This window comes from Eriocheir sinensis, unplaced genomic scaffold, assembly GCF_024679095.1.
Source record: "Eriocheir sinensis breed Jianghai 21 unplaced genomic scaffold, ASM2467909v1 Scaffold1688, whole genome shotgun sequence".
NCBI lineage: Eukaryota > Metazoa > Arthropoda > Malacostraca > Decapoda > Varunidae > Eriocheir > Eriocheir sinensis.
This window is the reverse complement of record NW_026111059.1, coordinates 20,041-39,522: the sequence shown is the minus strand read 5'-3', so window position 1 is coordinate 39,522 and position 19,482 is coordinate 20,041. Positions and strand designations below refer to the sequence as shown.

Here is a 19,482-nt window from a genome sequence, read left to right as displayed (position 1 = left end):
GAGCAAGGTTGTCTAAGCATCTGGTGAACACTGAAGTTAGTATGCTCACTTGGTCATTAACATTATCCGTGTTTAATATTTGATTCAGTTCGGTGACGTTGTTTAGCAGGCTTTCGCAGAATTTATCTTAAGTCTCTGAATGTTTTTATAACTGGTATTCGTTTTGGCTTTTTCATATTGACTGTGGCTGTGATAAGCTCGTGATCAGCGATTGGGTTAGGGATTACGTCACTGTGCAATATGAGGTCAGGGTTATTGGTTATTATTACATCCAGTAGTGTAGCAGTGGTGGGGGTTAGTCGTGTGGGTTTGCTTATTAGTTGTGTTAGTTTATTATTCTTTAGTAAGCGTGAGAGTTTGCTGGTAGGCGAGAAGGTCGTCATTTAGATCGCCTAGTACTAGGAATGTTTTTTCATGAAGCATAATAGATCGTATAGTTTCAGTTATATGATCATATGAATTAGCGAGAGCCTTTGGGTGTCTGTAAATACATCCTACTATGACAGATGGTAATATCCTGCACTGCACTCGGACCCATATGTCTTCAGTCCCTGTTTGTTTAGTTATTTTAGTGTCTATTATTTCAGAAGCAAGGGTATCACTAACATAGAGACAGACACCTGCACCTCGGCCGCCGTCGCACCTGAACACTTTATAATTGGGAATGTTGATGTATGTGTCGGGAGTGTAAGGGGAGAGCCATGTTTCGCTGACGCAAAGAATATCTGTATTTCTGTCACTCATTAACATTTTTATTTCATCAAAGTTTGCGAGTAGGGATTGGCCATTAATGTGATCTATGGTAAGACAGTCCTTGGAGTGTTCAGAGTTGTTGGGGTTTTCACTGCTGGCTTAAGGGAGAGGGAGAGAGAGAGAGAATAAGGGAGAGGGAGAGAGAATAAGGGAGAGGGAGAGAGAGAGAATAAGAGAGAGAGAGAGAGAGAGAGAGAGAGAGAGAGAGAGAGAGAGAGAGAGAGAGAGAGAGAGAGAGAGAGAGAGAGAGAGAGACTCAGCGAGAGGGAGAGAGAGAATAAGGGAAAGGGAGAGAGAGAGAAAAAAAAGGGTGATGGGTGTGTTGGCTTAATGGTGATGGATGTGTTGGCTTAATGGTGATGGGGGTATTGACTTAATGGTGATGGATGTGTTGGCTTAATGGTGATGGGGGTATTGACTTAATGGTGATGGATGTGTTGGCTTAATGGTGATGGATGTGTTGGCTTAATGGTGATGGATGTGTTGGCTTAATGGTGATGGGTGTATTGACTTAATGGTGATGGATGTGTTGGCTTAATGGTGATGGATGTGTTGGCTTAATGGTGATGGATGTGTTGGCTTAATGGTGATGGATGTGTTGGCTTAATGGTGATGGATGTGTTGGCTTAATGGTGATGGATGTGTTGGCTTAATGGTGATGGATGTGTTGACTTAATGGTGATGGATGTGTTGGCTTAATGGTGATGGATGTGTTGGCTTAATGGTGATGGCTGGGTTGGCTTAATGGTGATGGATGTGTTGGCTTAATGGTGATGGATGTGTTGGCTTAATGGTGATGGATGTGTTGGCTTAATGGTGATGGATGTGTTGGCTTAATGGTGATGGATGTGTTGGCTTAATGGTGATGGATGTGTTGGCTTAATGGTGATGGATGTGTTGGCTTAATGGTGATGGATGTGTTGGCTTAATGGTGATGGATGTGTTGGCTTAATGGTGATGGGGTATTGACTTAATGGTGATGGATGTGTTGGCTTAATGGTGATGGATGTGTTGGCTTAATGGTGATGGATGTGTTGGCTTAATGGTGATGGATGTGTTGGCTTAATGGTGATGGCGGTGTTGGCTTAATGGTGATGGATGTGTTGGCTTAATGGTGATGGATGTGTTGGCTTAATGGTGATGGATGTGTTGGCTTAATGGTGATGGATGTGTTGGCTTAATGGTGATGGATGTGTTGGCTTAATGGTGATGGATGTGTTGGCTTAATGGTGATGGATGTGTTGGCTTAATGGTGATGGATGTGTTGGCTTAATGGTGATGGATGTGTTGGCTTAATGGTGATGGATGTGTTGGCTTAATGGTGATGGATGTGTTGGCTTAATGGTGATGGATGTGTTGGCTTAATGGTGATGGATGTGTTGGCTTAATGGTGATGGATGTGTTGGCTTAATGGTGATGGATGTGTTGGCTTAATGGTGATTGATGTGTTGGCTTAATGGTTATTGGGGTCTTGTCTTAATGGTGATTGATGTGTTGGCTTAATGGTGATGGATGTGTTGGCTTAATGGTGATGGATGTGTTGGCTTAATGGTGATGGATGTGTTGGCTTAATGGTGATGGATGTGTTGACTTAATGGTGATGGATGTGTTGGCTTAATGGTGATGGATGTGTTGGCTTAATGGTGATGGATGTGTTGGCTTAATGGTGATGGATGTGTTGGCTTAATGGTGATGGATGTGTTGGCTTAATGGTGATGGATGTGTTGGCTTAATGGTGATGGATGTGTTGGCTTAATGGTGATGGATGTGTTGGCTTAATGGTGATGGATGTGTTGGCTTAATGGTGATGGATGTGTTGGCTTAATGGTGATGGATGTGTTGGCTTAATGGTGATGGATGTGTTGGCTTAATGGTGATGGATGTGTTGGCTTAATGGTGATGGATGTGTTGGCTTAATGGTGATGGATGTGTTGGCTTAATGGTGATGGGTGTATTGACTTAATGGTGATGGATGTGTTGGCTTAATGGTGATGGATGTGTTGGCTTAATGGTGATGGATGTGTTGGCTTAATGGTGATGGATGTGTTGGCTTAATGGTGATGGATGTGTTGGCTTAATGGTGATGGATGTGTTGGCTTAATGGTGATGGATGTGTTGGCTTAATGGTGATGGTGGTATTGACTTAATGGTGATGGATGTGTTGGCTTAATGGTGATGGATGTGTTGGCTTAATGGTGATGGATGTATTGACTTAATGGTGATGGATGTGTTGGCTTAATGGTGATGGATGTGTTGGCTTAATGGTGATGGGGGTATTGACTTAATGGTGATGGATGTGTTGGCTTAATGGTGATGGATGTGTTGGCTTAATGGTGATGGATGTGTTGGCTTAATGGTGATGGATGTGTTGGCTTAATGGTGATGGATGTGTTGGCTTAATGGTGATGGATGTGTTGGCTTAATGGTGATGGATGTGTTGGCTTAATGGTGATGGATGTGTTGGCTTAATGGTGATGGATGTGTTGGCTTAATGGTGATGGATGTGTTGGCTTAATGGTGATGGATGTGTTGGCTTAATGGTGATGGATGTGTTGGCTTAATGGTGATGGATGTGTTGGCTTAATGGTGATGGATGTGTTGGCTTAATGGTGATGGATGTGTTGGCTTAATGGTGATGGATGTGTTGGCTTAATGGTGATGGATGTGTTGGCTTAATGGTGATGGATGTGTTGGCTTAATGGTGATGGATGTGTTGGCTTAATGGTGATGGATGTGTTGGCTTAATGGTGATGGATGTGTTGGCTTAATGGTGATGGATGTGTTGGCTTAATGGTGATGGATGTGTTGGCTTAATGGTGATGGGGGTATTGACTTAATGGTGATGGATGTGTTGGCTTAATGGTGATGGATGTTGACAGGTGTATGTAGAGAGAGAGAGAGACACAGGAGAGGGAGAGAAAAAGAGATGATAGAGAGAGTCACTGGAGAGAATGTCATGCAGTATGTAGATGGACCAGCCTCGTGTGTCATGCAGTATGTATATGGACCAGCCTCGTGTGTCATGCAGTATGTATATGGACCAGCCTCGTGTGTCATGCAGTATGTATATGGACCAGCCTCGTGTGTCATGCAGTATGTATATGGACCAGCCTCGTGTGTCATGCAGTATGTTTTCTGTCAGATATGTTTTGTCTTCCCAGAGCTGCCGTGACAGAGGCCGGACTCGTGTGGGACCGCGGAGATGCCGGGTCAAGCAGGGGAGACATCACGGAGAGTCACACCAAGATAGATAGGTCAATTTAGGTCAACATATGTCCTCAGTGTGTTAGTGAGGATAGGCTATCACTGGTTAGCTGTCTAATCATTGGGAGTGACTAGTGTGCAGAGCTCGGCAACATTATGGAATACTAAATGATATCAAGTGATTGTTTTTAGTCTTAAGTTTACTCTCTCCTCCTCCTCCTCCTCCTCCTCCTCCTCTCTGTCTATCTTCATCCCTTCCTTCCTTTTAATAAATAAGTTATCTTTTGCTTAATTAACGTTTATAATTCTTTATGGTGGTCAAATCTTGCATCTCATTTCCCTGTCGTCCATTCTCTCTCCTCCTCCTCCTCCTCCTCCTCTCTCTATATATATATATCTTCATCCCTTCCCTCCTTTTAATTAATGTCTAAGTTATCCTTTGAGTGACATTCTTTCTGGTGGTCAAATCTTGCATGCAATTTCCTATCGTCCATTCTCTCTCTTCCTCCTTCTCCTCCTCCTCTGTCTATCTTCATCCCTTCCTTCCTTTTAAGTAATGTCTAAGTTATCTATCGCTCAAGGTTCCTTCCAGTGTGTTTGTGGTGCCCGGCTCTGCTTGCTAGTTAGTTTTGTCACTGTATAATTGTCAATCCTAGTTTGTTTTGTCACTGTATAATTGTCAGTCCTAGTTTGCTTTGTCCCTGTATAATCGTCCGTCCCAGCCAGGCGCCTCTTCCATGTAAAGATATCGGCAGCTTCAAGCCTTGCCGATATCTCAATCCGTACGTGAATGTAAATTAACCGAAATCCTTGTTACTAAGCCCTGCACGGTGCTCTCTCACATAATGCTTCTTTAAATTTTCAGTCTCACTTAATTTCCGGGGTTAGTAATATATTTTGCCATAAGTTAACTCCCCGTGATGGCCAGTTTCATGCACTATATATAAGTAATTTGCCTTTTGCATGGCTATAATTCTGCATCTGTGTCTAAGGCCCAGTTTCACAGTTCCTCATGATGGGTTAGTAAGCTCCAAAACCAATACCAGAGCCTTCGAAATTTCCTTGTACAGTGTCTGGAGTTTATATTCAAGTTCACAAATTTGACGAGACTATACAGGAAAGGTCTTGTGTGTTTATGGTACGTAGGAAAGGTTGGAGAAGGGAGATGAGATTAGGAGACGAGTGAGCTGAGATCCTGTTTATATTCAAGTTCACAAATTTGACAAGACTATACAGGAAAGGTCTTGTGTGTTTATGCTACGAAGGAAAGGGAGGAGAAGGGAGATGAGATTAGGAGACGAGTGAGCCGAGATGGTGTTTATATTCAAGTTCACAAGTTTGACGAGACTATACAGGAAAGGTCTTGTGTGTTTATGCTACGAAGGAAAGGGAGGAGAAGGGAGATGAGATTAGGAGACGAGTGAGCCGAGATCCTGTTTATATTCAAGTTCACAAATTTGACAAGACTATACAGGAAAGGTCTTATATTGTCGTGATACGAAGGAAAGGGAAGAGAAGGGAGATGAGATTGGGAGACGAGTGAGCCGAGATCCTGTTTATATTCAAGTTCACAAATTTGACAAGACTATACAGGAAAAGCTGTGTTTATGATATGAAGGAAAGGGAAGAGAAGGGAGATGAGTAAGCTGAGATCCTGTTTATATTCAAGTCCACAAATTTGACGACACAATACAGGAAAAGCTCTTTGTATTTAGTGTGTCATCGAAGACCGCGCCATTTTGAACAGTATGGGATTCTATAGCTTGGTTCGGGAGTGTTACAAAGATTGTGATGGACTGTGGAAGCGGCCCTTAATGTTCCCTTTTCTAATATGCCTCTCTGTTTTTGCAGGATGCCGCGGACGGACCATGCAGAGGACTCATCGCGACGACACCAACGGTTTGGTTAAGTGGGTTCTCTTGTGTGTGCGTCTGTGTGTGAATGGCAGGCCTGTCGTATGATTGTGTGTGTGTGTGCGTTGGCGGTATGCCTTCGCACTATTATTTTGTTAGGATGTATTTTTGTGTGTGAACTTTTTGCACGTAATCTTTTTTTATACCCATAGCTAGCGTTTGTTTGTGTGGCAGTGTTCCGGGAGATGGACGCCGGGGACATGGGTTTGGGGAGGCGCACATGACCTCCTCTGTCCGTGACCTCTTCAGCTGGGGAGACCGGTAAGCATTTTGATATAGTTGTGTGGATAATGGATATTGTTTTTTACAGCTAAAGAAACCACTCTAGGGCAATGAGAAAATAGGTTTAGAAAAAGCCCGTTAACCCCTTCCCGGCAGCAGGGCTGACATGATTTTCCACCAAGTTTAGTAGAAAACACTCACTTGTCAATCCTGTGTTGTGAGAATTAGTGTTGGAACACTCTCATACACGGGAGATTTTAGTGCGGCTGGTGGTCGCAGTGAGCGTTTAGCACCACCAGCAAATACGCCTAACGCCCACTGCAAGCGTTTAGCAATGAAAGGGTTAAGTTGGACTGGTTATATGTATATTGATACATTCAAATGAAGGTTTAGAGTGTAACCACTGATGGTACACGAGTCAGGATCATCAAAATCATCCAAAAAAATCAGCATCTATATCCTCAGCTGCCAAAGGAGTCATTTCCTCCGGCTCAAGAGGTCTCTTACTCCTCGACATGATAGACTATAATAATATATAATAAAAGAAACTAGGAAAAATGCAAAAATTCCCAGTGTCAGCTGATGTGCGTTGCATATGTAGTGCGGCGACGGCCTGATGAACGAGCCTCCCATAACCCACTTAGCCAGGGGGGTACCTCTTTGGCCGACTCGGTAAGGAGTGGCTCTCCCGTCACGCTGGTCGCGGGTTCAATCCCAGGCAGCCGGCGAATACCCTGATCTTGATTAATTTCTCGTGTTATTTCGATACACGCAGAGGACGTGTTGAGAAATAGGAAGGATTTAGAAAAGAAGCTCGTCGGGGCATTACACATATCCAACAAGGCACAAGGGTGACTGTCCTTGAGAGGCAATGTTGGCAAGTGTCCAGGGGTTTGAGATGCCTAATAATAATTTATTTTGTTCATTTTGTCAGTAGTAAGGAATCTTCTATTTTTTTGGGGGGGTCGGCCCAGCCCGTTCTGGCGCAGGCGAGTGTTTATAGTGGCGCCATGATACTATCTAATGAGGGCAAATGAGAGCAAACGTCTATACACAGACGCGCCGACAAAAAGTCCCAATTTCCAAACGTCTCTATATAGATCCTCCGCCGGGAAGGGCTTAACCCGTGGGCGTCGGCAATGGGAAAGCCGAGAAGTGGCCGAGAAATGGCAAAATTACACTGCATTTTGAGACTAAGAAAAGAGCATGGAACGTACATCAGAGCACTTGCTCCTCTCATAACCATAAAGCCATTAAGAATATTTCTTTTACTCAAACTCCACTCTGTGTGGTGTTTGTCACAAAATAAACAGTCTTGTGACGCGTGGCATTTAGCCGAGAGTCGCTTGTTGTCTACTTTAAAGAATTTGACGAGTGATTACTGTATGGATAGCTAATTCAGTCTGCCGTGACCTTACTGCACCACTTATCATGCATGGTGGGTTGCGGTATGCCACAACCACCTACAATTAGCTTGAATCAGGGGTTTTATGGCGAGCCCTTTTTAGGGTCCACCGTACCACAGCCATGACTTGTGAAACCCCAGAAAAGGGTCTGGCGATGTTCTTGGGTTAATTGCTGCTCCTTCAGAGACAAAAGTTATGAGCGGCTGAAAGAGAGGTCAGTTTCGGGAGGAGAGGTGTCTCGATATGTCATTCCTCGTGAGAGAATTCAAGTCAAAAGCAGGAGGAGATATAGACACAGGAAGGCTGCTTCAGAGTTTACCAGTGTAAGGGATGAAAGAATGAAGATGTTGGTTAACTCTTGCATAATGGGTTTGGACAGTATAGGGATGAAAGAATGAAGATGTTGGTTAACTCTTGCATAATGGGTTTGGACAGTATAGGGATGAAAGAATGAAGATGCTGGTTAACTCTTGCATAATGGGTTTGGACAGTATAGGGATGAAAGAATGAAGATGTTGGTTAACTCTTGCATAATGGGTTTGGACAGTATAGGGATGAAAGAATGAAGATGTTGGTTAACTCTTGCATAATGGGTTTGGACAGTATAGGGATGAAAGAATGAAGATGCTGGTTAACTCTTGCATAAGGGGTTTGGACAGTATAGGGATGAAAGAATGAAGATGCTGGTTAACTCTTGCATAAGGGGTTTGGACAGTATAGGGATGAAAGAATGAAGATGTTGGTTAACTCTTGCATAAGGGGTTTGGACAGTATAGGGATGAAAGAATGAAGATGTTGGTTAACTCTTGCATAAGGGGTTTGGACAGTATAGGGATGAAAGAATGAAGATGCTGGTTAACTCTTGCATAAGGGGTTGGACAGTATAGGGATGAAAGAATGAAGATGCTGGTTAACTCTTGCATAAGGGGTTGGACAGTATAGAGATGAAAGAATGAAGATGCTGGTTAACTCTTGCATAAGGGGTTGGACAGTATAGGGATGAAAGAATGAAGATGCTGGTTAACTCTTGCATAATGGGTTTGGACAGTATAGGGATGAAAGAATGAAGATGCTGGTTAACTCTTGCATAAGGGGTTGGACAGTATAGGGATGAAAGAATGAAGATGCTGGTTAACTCTTGCATAAGGGGTTGGACAGTATTGGGATGAAAGAATGAAGATGATGGTTAACTCTTGCATAAGGGGTTGGACAGTATAGGGATGAAAGAATGAAGATGTTGGATAAATCTTGCATAATGGGTTTGGACAGTATAGGGATGAAAGAATGAAGATGCTGGTTAACTCTTGCATAAGGGGTTGGACAGTATAGGGATGAAAGAATGAAGATGATGGTTAACTCTTGCATAAGGGGTTGGACAGTATAAGGATGAAAGAATGAAGATGTTGGTTAACTCTTGCATAATGGGTTTGGACAGTATAGGGATGAAAGAATGAAGATGCTGGTTAACTCTTGCATAAGGGGTTGGACAGTATAGGGATGAAAGAATGAAGATGTTGGTTAACTCTTGCATAAGGGGTTGGACAGTATAGGGATGAAAGAATGAAGATGTTGGTTAACTCTTGCATAAGGGGTTGGACAGTATAGGGTATATGTAAGTAGTATTTGTATATGTGTGAAAAATTATTCAAATGGATATATAATGTTAGGAATTGCAAAAATGATTATATATGCATAATAGAGGAGATCAGTGATGATTTGACCATTTTTAGTTTAAGAAAAATTCAATTAAGTATGGAAGAGACAGAGATGGAATTTATACATTCTTAAAAATACTTAAAACTACTTATCCTCCCTAATTTCTATCTTTCCCATACTTAATTAAATTTTGGCATTACAATTTTGTTGACCTTAACCCGGTGGTAGCAGCAGGGATCATGTTTCTTAATGGTCCCTCCAAGCGAGAAAAATTTTAAAAAATCACCCTCACACAAACCATTTCATAATATATATCAAAGCATTTGTGATCAGATTATGCATCATCTATTTTGGGGAGTTTAAATCATGGCACAAATTTGGCCCGTCGCTGCTACACGGTAAAGCCACAAATTTGGCCCATCGCTGCTTCACAGTAAAGCCACAAATTTGGCCCGTCGCTGCTACATGGTAAAGCCACAAATTATAGCTGGGAGCATTCTGGACCATCTAGAAAAGCATAATTTAATTCATGATTCACAGCATAGGTTCACAAAGGATAGGTCTTGCCTTACTAACCTGTCCTTCTACACTAAAGTAATAGAGGCGGTTGACCGAGATGAAAACTATGACATAATGTATCTAGATTTCAGTAAAGCGTTCAACAAAGTCCCTCATCACCGGCTATTACTAAAATTACAGGCTCACGGCGTAGCTGGTAAAGTTTTGAACTGGATCAGGGCGTGGCTCAGTGGTAGGAAACAGAGAGTGCAAATCAGTGGTAAAAAATCTGAATGGGGCAGTGTTACGAGTGGAGTCCCTCAGGGGTCGGTGCTGGGTCCTCTGCTTTTTATTATTTACATCAATGACTTGGACAGGAATTAGTAGTGATGCCAGCAAGTTCACAGATGATACCAAGATCGGTAATCCAATCAGACAGGGACGCTACCGTTCTCCAGGATGAGCTTGACAGACTATATGATTGGGCGGGGAAGTGGCAGATGGAATTCAATGTCGGGAAGTGTAGCATTCCGAGTGTAGGTAGGAATCATCCCTCACACAATTACTCCTTAAATGGCACTCCTCTAAGCAGGTCTGGGCTTGAGAGAGACTTAGGAGTCCTAGTGAGCGCTGACCTCCGTCCTAGGGCTCAATGCATTCAGGCCAAAAATTGGGCCAACAGAGTACTTGGTTTCATCTCAAGGAGCGTAAGCAATAGGAGCGCTGAAGTCATCCTCAAACTTTACTTAGCACTAGTTAGACCTCATCTCGATTATGCGGTTCAGTTCTGGTCCCCCTACTATAGAATGGATATCAAGGTGTTAGAATCTGTACAGAGGAGGATGACAAAGATGATTCAGGGGGTGAGAAACTTGCCTTATGAAGACAGGCTGAAGCAGTTAAATCTACACTCGCTAGAAAGGCGAAGGTTGCGAGGAGACTTGATCGAAGTGTATAAATGGATGAAGGGATTTAATAAAGGGGATGTCAATAAGATTTTGATAGTAAAAGAGCCAGGTAGGACGCGTGGCAATGGTTTTAAGTTAGACAAATTCAGATTCAACAAAGACATAGGCAAGAATTGGTTTACTAACAGAGTGGTGGAAGAGTGGAACAGGCTTGGGGGCCATGTTGTGGGTGCCAATACCATAGATACATTCAAGAAGAGGTTAGATAAAGCCATGGCCTTGTATAACCTAACCAGCCTCTTGCAGACTCCTTATGTTCTTAACTCTTGCATAAGGAGTTTGGACACACAAACCATTTCATAATATATATCAAAGCATTTGTGATCAGATTATGCATCATCAATTTTGGGGGGTTTAAATATCATGGCACAAACTTGGCCCATCGCTGCTACACGGTAAAGCCACAAACTTGGCCCGTCGCTGCTACCGGGTTAATGGAGCAGCCACCTGTGTCTGAGCCAAGATGTCTGGATGTCTCTGCCGCTGCCTCTCCGCATGTCTGAGTCTCCCTGTACTTCCAGCGTGTTGCCCCGCCTGGAGAGACACGTTGATGGAGGTGGCCGTGTGTGTCACCCTTTGCCTGTATCCTCTGGCGCCCAGGTAAACAATGACAATGATTATGATCATACCAATAATAGTAATGAATATAATAATACCAATAATAGTAATGAATATAACAATACCAATAATAGTAATGAAATGATAATCAGTCAAATAACGAGATCATTAAATACTGTTGCTCTTGTATAATTTTCATCTTGTGTCTAATTCTCCGTCAGTCTCCTGGGTTGTGTCTAAGTCGGTCTTGTTCTTTCAGAGGCGCGTAAGTGGAGAGCATCGGCGCAGCGCGGGAGCAGCACGTCAGGGTGTAGGGTGTTTGTTTAGCTGGTGTAGGGTGTTAGGGTGTTAGGGTGTTAGGTGTAACAACGGTTGGCTCTTTCACAGAACGGGTGTGATTCCGTTCTGCGTTTGAGTCTTCCACCTTCAGACGGTCTCCCTCCGAGATGTCTGAAGTTTTTTTGTCGGTTTTCTCCGTAGGAGGAAGCCGACTCTAGCTACTCTGGCCTCTCTTCCGGGGGTCAGAGCGGTCGGGCTCTGCTTGGCCAGGCGTTGCCTTTCGCGTTGTCTCCGCCGACGTTTTGCCAGACTCTTCCGTACGGTTGAGCCTGGCTTTTTTATTAGGTGGATCAGGCTGCCTTCTTCCAAGGAGTCTGATGGGAGTGGAGTCTTTTTTTTGGTGTATGTCTGTGGGTACTTAGTGGGTAAGGGAGGGTGGGGTAGAATGGTTGGTGGGCTGGAAGTGGGTTGGGGGATGAGCCTCCTGGGATTTGGGTTGTGTCGAGCCTTACCGCCTGGTGTGTTGGGTAAACCTTCACGCCAGGGGGGGGGTGCCAAGACCATATCCATCTCCTGGGCAGGGCGATTCCCCTTTCCCATGCTGGCCCTCCTCCGTCTGCCTCCCCAAACCCCCGCTGAGTGCTTGTGTGTGTTATTTTATTTAGGATGTCTTTTTTTTCTATGCCTTTTTCCCGTGTGTTTATACCCAATAGCTAGCGTGTGTGTGTGTGTGGCAGTCCAGAGGCGCGTGCAGCGAGGACATCACATCACGTCACTACGGTATATCCACGGTATTTGGTTTAGTGTGTGCTGTGTGTGTTTGTGTGTGTGATGGCAGGCCTGCCGTGTGTTTGACCTTTTGCTGTGTGTTGCTGTGTGACTGCTAGGATTTCATTTCTATGTATGTTTTTTTCCCCATAACCCCCTTCCTCCCTAGCTCTTTAGCTGTTGTCCCTGCTGGGTGGATGCTGCCGGGCGACCAACGGCGGTGGCGGTGTGCAACGCGGGAGCTGCTGAGGTTTGGGGTAGCACTACGGTGCAGGTTATGTAGGGTGTGTGAGATATTTTTTTGTGTTATTGTCTAATTTTGTGTGGGTTGTTGTCGGGGGACTTAGCTAATCACTGTGTCAGGAAGGCATGGGCGTGGCCGTCTGTCCATCAGGCCGACGGGCGGGTGTGCCACCTGGCAGTCAGGCTAGCAGGTGACAGGCAAGCTATCTGGTGGTCAGGCTGTAAGTCGGGCCATCAGATAGGTAGGCAGGCCACCTTGCGGTCAGGTTGTCGGGCGGGCACCCCACCCTCGGTCAGGTAGGCAGGCAGCAGCGTTCACGCTGAACCGTACGGCCACACGTACGAACGCACGGAACCCGTACGCTACGTTCCGCCGCACTGACGCTCGTCGTACCTCTGCTCGCACGCTTGCGGGCGGGTAGGGGGCGGGGGGCGGATGGGCGGACGGGCGGGCGTACGTGGGAACGGGCGGGCGGACGGGTGGTCGGGCGGGTAGGGAGTCGGAGCAACGCTTGAAAGACGCGCAGATAGATGTCAGATTCTCCCGTAGGGAGGTCTGGCAAGGTGATAGTTTAGGCGGCGGAGTTGTGCGGGCCAGTCTGTGTTACAGCTTTGCCGTCAGGGTAGCTCCTTACGAGCTGCCCAAACTGAGGACCAGTTTTCCTCACAGGAGGAGGCTGGTGGGGCCTAGGGTGTTAGGGGTACAACGGTTGGCTCTTTCACAGAACGGGTGTTTTCCGTTCTGCGTTTGAGTCTGCCGTCTTTGGGCGTCTCCCTCTGAGATGTCGGTTAGGATTTCTTTTTTTTATATGTCCGTGTGTGTAACTGTTGCCTTTTAGCCTGTTGTGTTCCTGAGCAGCAAGAAGAGGCGGCTGTGGTGACCCGCCCGATGCGGAAGGCTTCTGGGCCCTGTCGGCGGGGGCGCACCTCTCTGGCTGACTGGTTGACCAGGCTTTGACCAGGTGGCCGGGGAGGCGCATCCTCGCTGGGCGGGGTCTGGGGGCCCTCCGTCTTGGGGAGGTCGCTGCAGCAGGAGGAGGTAACTACTGCTGGTTTTGTAAGGCATTGTGGTTGAGAGCACCTTGCAGCTGTAACGCGAATTTCGTTCCGTAATAAACAATGTACCGCCATGCTGCCTGTCCTTCCTCCCTCCCAGCACTGTGTACGTCTGTGTGTGTGTGTTGCTTAATTCTCCCTCACTGCACTGTGTACGTCTGTGTGTGTGTGTGTGTTGCTTAATTCTCCCTCACTGCACTGTGTACGTCTGTGTGTGTGTGTGTGTTGCTTAATTCTCCCTCCCAGCACTGTGTACGTCTGTGTGTGTGTGTTGCTTAATTCTCCCTCACTGCACTGTGCGTACGTCTGTGTGTGTGTGTTGCTTAATTCTCCCTCCCAGCACTGTGTACGTCTGTGTGTGTGTGTTGCTTAATTCTCCCTCACTGCACTGTGCGTACGTCTGTGTGTGTGTGTGTTGCTCTGTCTCTCTCTCTCAATCTCTCTCTCTGTCTGTCTCTCTATCTCTCAATCTCTCTCTGTGTCTTTCTCTCTCTCTAGTTAGTAAAGAACGGGCAACGTTTGCCACGGAAGACTCTACAGTATAAGACTCTACAGTATACATAAGAGTCTACAGTGTACATCCCAACCCTCTACGGCCGTTGCTGCTCCACCCGGGCATTACCACATCCACCCGGGTCTACAAGAAACCTCCACGGCCGAGCCTCAACCACAGAACACACCGCTACGGTTGATGAGGTTCCACGCCCCGGACTACCGCCATGTTAGCCTCCATAATAGTCCTCGGCGCACTTGTTCTGAGACGTCCTGGTGAGTGAGTGTCCTAATTGCCTTTACTGATAATGTCGCAGGTATCCCATGGTTCAGGTGTGGCTTCGGATATTTTTGTTATTGTGTCGTAAATATCCAGTGATTATTTCCGAGTCGCTGAATGTTCATCGCACACAGTTTGTCTTTGAGTAAAAACACTGATTAATATCCATGATCGGTTAGGTTACAAACTCCCTCGATTTCAGACTGGAGAGCTACACAACACTGGTCATCCGCTGAGTGGTTGAATTCCTGGTCTACCGGCCCCTGGAGGAGTGGTTGATTGCCTGGTCTACTGTGGATATGAGTGGTTGATTCCCTGGTCTACCCCTGGATGACGCAGCTGTTCCTATGCAGGGGAAGACTCACACAAGCGATAAGGTAAGATTTTAATGGCTGGGTTTACAAGAGGTTTTAATAGCTGGGTTTAAAAGAGGTTTTAATAGCTGGGTTTACAAGTGGTTTTAATGGGTGGGTTTACAAGAGGTTTTAATAGCTGGATTTACAAGAGGTTTTAATAGCTGGGTTTACAAGAGGTTTTAATAGCTGGGTTCAAGAGAGGTTTTAATGGCTGGGTTCAAGAGAGGTTTTAATGGCTGGGTTCAAGAGAGGTTTTAATGGCTGGGTTCAAGAGAGGTTTTAATGGCTGGGTTCAAGAGAGGTTTTAATGGCTGGGTTCAAGAGAGGTTTTAATGGCTGGGTTCAAGAGGTTTTAATGGCTGGGTTTACAAGAGGTTTTAATGGCTGGGTTCAAGAGAGGTTTTAATGGCTGGGTTCAAGAGAGGTTTTAATGGCTGGGTTTACAAGAGGTTTTAATGGCTGGGTTTACAAGAGGTTTTAATGGCTGGGTTCAAGAGAGGTTTTAATGGCTGGGTTCAAGAGAGGTTTTAATGGCTGGGTTCAAGAGAGGTTTTAATGGCTGGGTTTACAAGAGGTTTTAATAGCTGGGTTTAAAAGAGGTTTTAATAGCTGGGTTTAAAAGAGGTTTTAATAGCTGGGTTTACAAGAAGGTTTAATTGGTGGGTTTACAAGAAGTTTTAATAGCTGGGTTTACAAGAGGTTTTAATAGCTGGGTTTACAAGAGGTTTTAATAGCTGGGTTTACAAGAGGTTTTAATAGCTGGGCTTACAAGAGGTTTTAATAGCTGGGTTTACAAGAGGTTTTAATGGCTGGGTTCAAGAGAGGTTTTAATGGTACATATCTACTGAATGTTGCTGTGTTACATATCTTGACATGCTCTCAGGGTAAGGAGTGTTCTGATATGGTGCCTTCACCCCCCAGCACCTGTCAGACCTGGAGACTCCCCCCTGAGCCTGACGGTGGAGCTGTGGGCCCTGCACCAGACCCCCACACCCCCCCCCACACCACCCACAGCAGGGGCAGGGCGTTGAGACTACCCCCACAGGCTAAGACAGGGAGGGACTTGAAGATCCAGGTTTTTGTCATCTGCACAGGAATTGACACATGGTATTTGGGAGCAGCGAGTAGCAGGCTTTTTTAATATAGTTTCCTTTTTTGTGTGTGCCCTTGAGCTGTCTCCTTTGTTGTAGAAAAAATACTTGACAAGGCTTTCATAGGTGTTTGGGGCATTTCCAGGGGTAGTTTAATGACCCTGGTGGTAGTCTGACCCTTCCTCTGTGCAATGAACTTGAAAAAAACGCTCATAAAAATGCAGATATTAACCCAGTAGCAGCGGGGATCATGTTTCTTAATGGTCCCTCCAAGCGAGAAAAATGAGAGAAAATCACCCCTCACACAAACCATTTCATATATATCAAAGTATTTGCGATCAGTTATGTATCATCTAATTTTTGGGGTTTATATCATGGCACAAATTTGGCCTGTCGCTGCTACACGGTAAAGCCACAAATTTGGCCCATCGCTGCTACGGGGTTAACCTCATTATCATGTTAAAATCCCTGTATCTCACTGTTATCTTCCTCTCCCTCTATATTATTTGTCAATCTCTCTCTTTCTCTCTCCCACAGATGTCTAAGGTTCTGCCCATGCAGCTGAAGGGTGCCAATGCCTACACATGCATCGACCACAGGTGTGCGCTGGACATTGCCTACAATTCATGGTGCAAATGGTATGTTGGAGGAATTCTTTGATGTATTTGAGGGACTGGGATGCCTGCTGGATGGTACAGGTAAATTACTTGGATTACAATTGAGAGAGCCCGGGTTCAATTCCCGGGCAGAGTGGAAAAATTTGGGCGGCTTTTCCAATACCCTACACCCCTGTCCACCCAGCAGTGAATGGGTACCAGGTATTAATCGGGGGTTGTGTCCCGTCTCCTGGGGTCTGTTCCCTTCTCCTATAATCCTTTCCTCTTCTGTCTCTCTCCGGCATATGACCACAGATGTTGCACCCACTAAACAAAACTTTCCTTCCTTCCCCTTCTGTCTCTCTCCGGCATATGACCACAGATGTTGCACCCACTAAACACAACTTTCCAACTTTCCAACAGTTGAATTACAGTTTGGTCCAAGTGTTGTCCCTGTGGCTCACCCTCCTAGAGAAATACCTGTTGCTCTGAGGGATAAACTTAAGAAGGAATTAGACCATATGGAAAGACTAGGTGTCATTGTTGAAGTAAATGAACCCACAGATTGGCTTAATAGTATGGTTATTACATATGACTGAGTTTTTTTCCCTTTCCCTTGTTTTCTATTTGAGCCTAACTACTAACAAGGCTTCAGTTCTTCCTGAGTGATGTGATAACTTGTTCTCTGCCATCCACTTGTTAAAGGATTCCAGGCAAACTTCCTTGGCATCCTTGTGTGTTACAGCTAATACATATACTGTGTCATCTGCATATAGAAGTAGTGGATAGGAAACACTAATTGACATATCATTTATATAACATAAGAATAAAATAACTCCCAGGATTTATATATATTTATTTATTTTCTTTTAATCAAGGTTTTAGTAAGAAGAGGAACCCTGTACCCTGCCTTCCACTACACACACACACACACACACACACACACACACACACACACACACACACACACACACAAACACACACACACACAAAAAAAAATATATATATAAAAAATGCCCCAGTGATTTTTCCATTTCTATAATTGCCTCCTAAAACATAACCCACCCTCGTTTGACCCCACCATGACCTCCCGCGACCTAACCTAACCTGACCTGACCTTTCCCAGGGAGCGTCGGCGGAGATCGAGCTGGCTGAAGGTTGGCGGCTGGGTCAAGCTCGCAACGGACAAGGAGTTCTATGAGATGTGCTCGGCGGATGTTGTTGACCTCAGCCACATCAATGTTACTAAGGTGGTGGAGGTTGGGAACGGCATCTACATTGACGACGGACTCAAGGAGATCGCTGAGACTACTACTACTACTACTATTACTATTACTATCCTCTATACTGATATGTGTACTATTAAATCCTCTTTACTGCTACTATGTGTACTATTGAATCCCTTATATAGTACTTCCATGACAGCTGATACTTCTACTACTACTACTATGACCACTCAATCCCTGGTAAGTACAATGTCATTATCATCATCATTATTTAGGTTAAGGTCCATTTAATTCAATCTTCCTGAGCGGTTGGACGCTTTATGGCTCTCCTCCATTCTACTCTGTCTTCCGCCCAATGCTTATACAGTCCTATCAATCCCAAGTCTTCCTGTACACACCTTCTCCATGTTTTCCTAGGGCTACCAACTGGTCTCCTTCCTTCTACCTCCATTCTACTCTGTCTTCCCCCCAATGCTTATACAGTCCTATCAATCCCAAGTCTTCCTGTACACACCTTCTCCACGTTTTTCTAGCTCTACCAACTGGTCTCCTTCCTTCTACCTCCATTCTACTCTGTCTTCTGCCCAATGCTCATCCAATCCCATCACTTCCAAGTCTTCCTGTACACACCTTCTCCACGTTTTCCTAGGTCTACCAACTGGTCTCCTTCCTTCTACCTCCAATCTCTCCAACACTCCCAGCACTGTATCCTCCCCTGCTCTCTTTACATGTCCAAACCATTGGAGTCTTTCCCTTCTGAGCACTGTTTCCAGGTCCTCTACTAAAACTCCCAGCACTGTGTCCTCCCCTGCTCTCTTTACATGTCTCTGCCAAATATTTCCCTCTCCCTGCCTCTGTCCCTGCCAAATCACTCTCTCCATGCCTGTGTCCCTGCCATATCTCTCCCTCCCTGCCAAATCTAGCCTCTCCTCCTTACCTAACCTACCTTACCCTATCCTAAGCTACCCTAACCTACCTCTCTCTCCACCAGGTTGACAAGCCCGTCCATGGTGAAGAAGCCTTGTCCTACCTGCACTGAGATGACCCATGTGGGCAACGCTACCATGGATGGAGCAGTGGGGGAGGCGGTGGCTGAGTGGATAGCATGATGGTGCCACATTTGGGACAACGTGAGTTCAATCCCCGCCCTGTGCCACCAAGCTGGGATTTTTCAGCCGCCGCCGAGTGGCTTAAAACTACCCACATGCTGTCCAGAAGACCACCTATCAACCCGGACTCTAGATTCTAGGATTAAAGATGAGCTCCGGGAGGGCAGCATGAGCCAATGCAAGATGGTGTATGTATATACTTATGAATGTATACACTTAGAATATCTCTTTGATAAGGCTTTCGTCGGAGTTGTGGATATTTCCAGGGGTAGTTCTATGACCCTGGTGGTAGTGTGACCCCTCCTCTGTACCATGAACCTGAAGAAACACCTATTTGACAAGGCTTTCATAGGAGTTTAGGGCATTTCCAGTAGTAGTTCTATGACCCTGGTGGTAGTGTGACCCCTCCTCTGTACCATGAACCTGTAGAAACACCTATTTGACAAGGCTTTCATAGGAGTTTAGGGCATTTCCAGGAGTAGTTCTATGACCCTGGTGGTAGTGTGACCCCTCCTCTGTACCATGAACCTGAAGGAACACCTATTTGACAAGGCTTTCATAGGAGTTGAGGGCATTTCCAGTAGTAGTTCTATGACCCTGGTGGTAGTGTGACCCCTCCTCTGTACCATGAACCTGAAGAAACACCTATTTGACAAGGCTTTCATAGGAGTTGAGGGCATTTCCAGGAGTAGTTCTATGACCCTGGTGGTAGTGTGACCCCTCCTCTGTACCATGAACCTGAAGGAACACCTATTTGACAAGGCTTTCTTAGGAGTTGAGGGCATTTCCAGGAGTAGTTCTATGACCC

General features: G+C 45.3%; 2 long non-coding RNA genes across 7 annotated transcripts; both read left to right on the top strand.

The window, feature by feature from the left end:
• Positions 1-4,023: 4,023 nt before the first annotated feature.
• Positions 4,024-12,513, top strand: LOC126990480 (uncharacterized). Of its 5 annotated transcripts, none has more exons than XR_007744403.1 (4): positions 4,024-5,079; positions 5,318-6,131; positions 11,142-11,220; positions 11,438-12,513. It is a non-coding gene; the product is annotated as an uncharacterized LOC126990480 (long non-coding RNA). The 5 variants fall into 5 exon arrangements; XR_007744401.1 differs by having other exon boundaries at positions 5,199-6,131; XR_007744402.1 differs by having other exon boundaries at positions 4,024-5,108; positions 5,228-6,131.
• Positions 12,514-13,063: 550 nt separating this feature from the next.
• Positions 13,064-18,518, top strand: LOC126990479 (uncharacterized). Of its 2 annotated transcripts, XR_007744399.1 has the most exons (5): positions 13,064-14,292; positions 14,499-14,673; positions 15,574-15,759; positions 16,281-16,381; positions 17,466-18,515. It is a non-coding gene; the product is annotated as an uncharacterized LOC126990479 (long non-coding RNA). The 2 variants fall into 2 exon arrangements; XR_007744398.1 differs by having other exon boundaries at positions 15,574-16,381; positions 17,466-18,518.
• Positions 18,519-19,482: the final 964 nt, after the last annotated feature.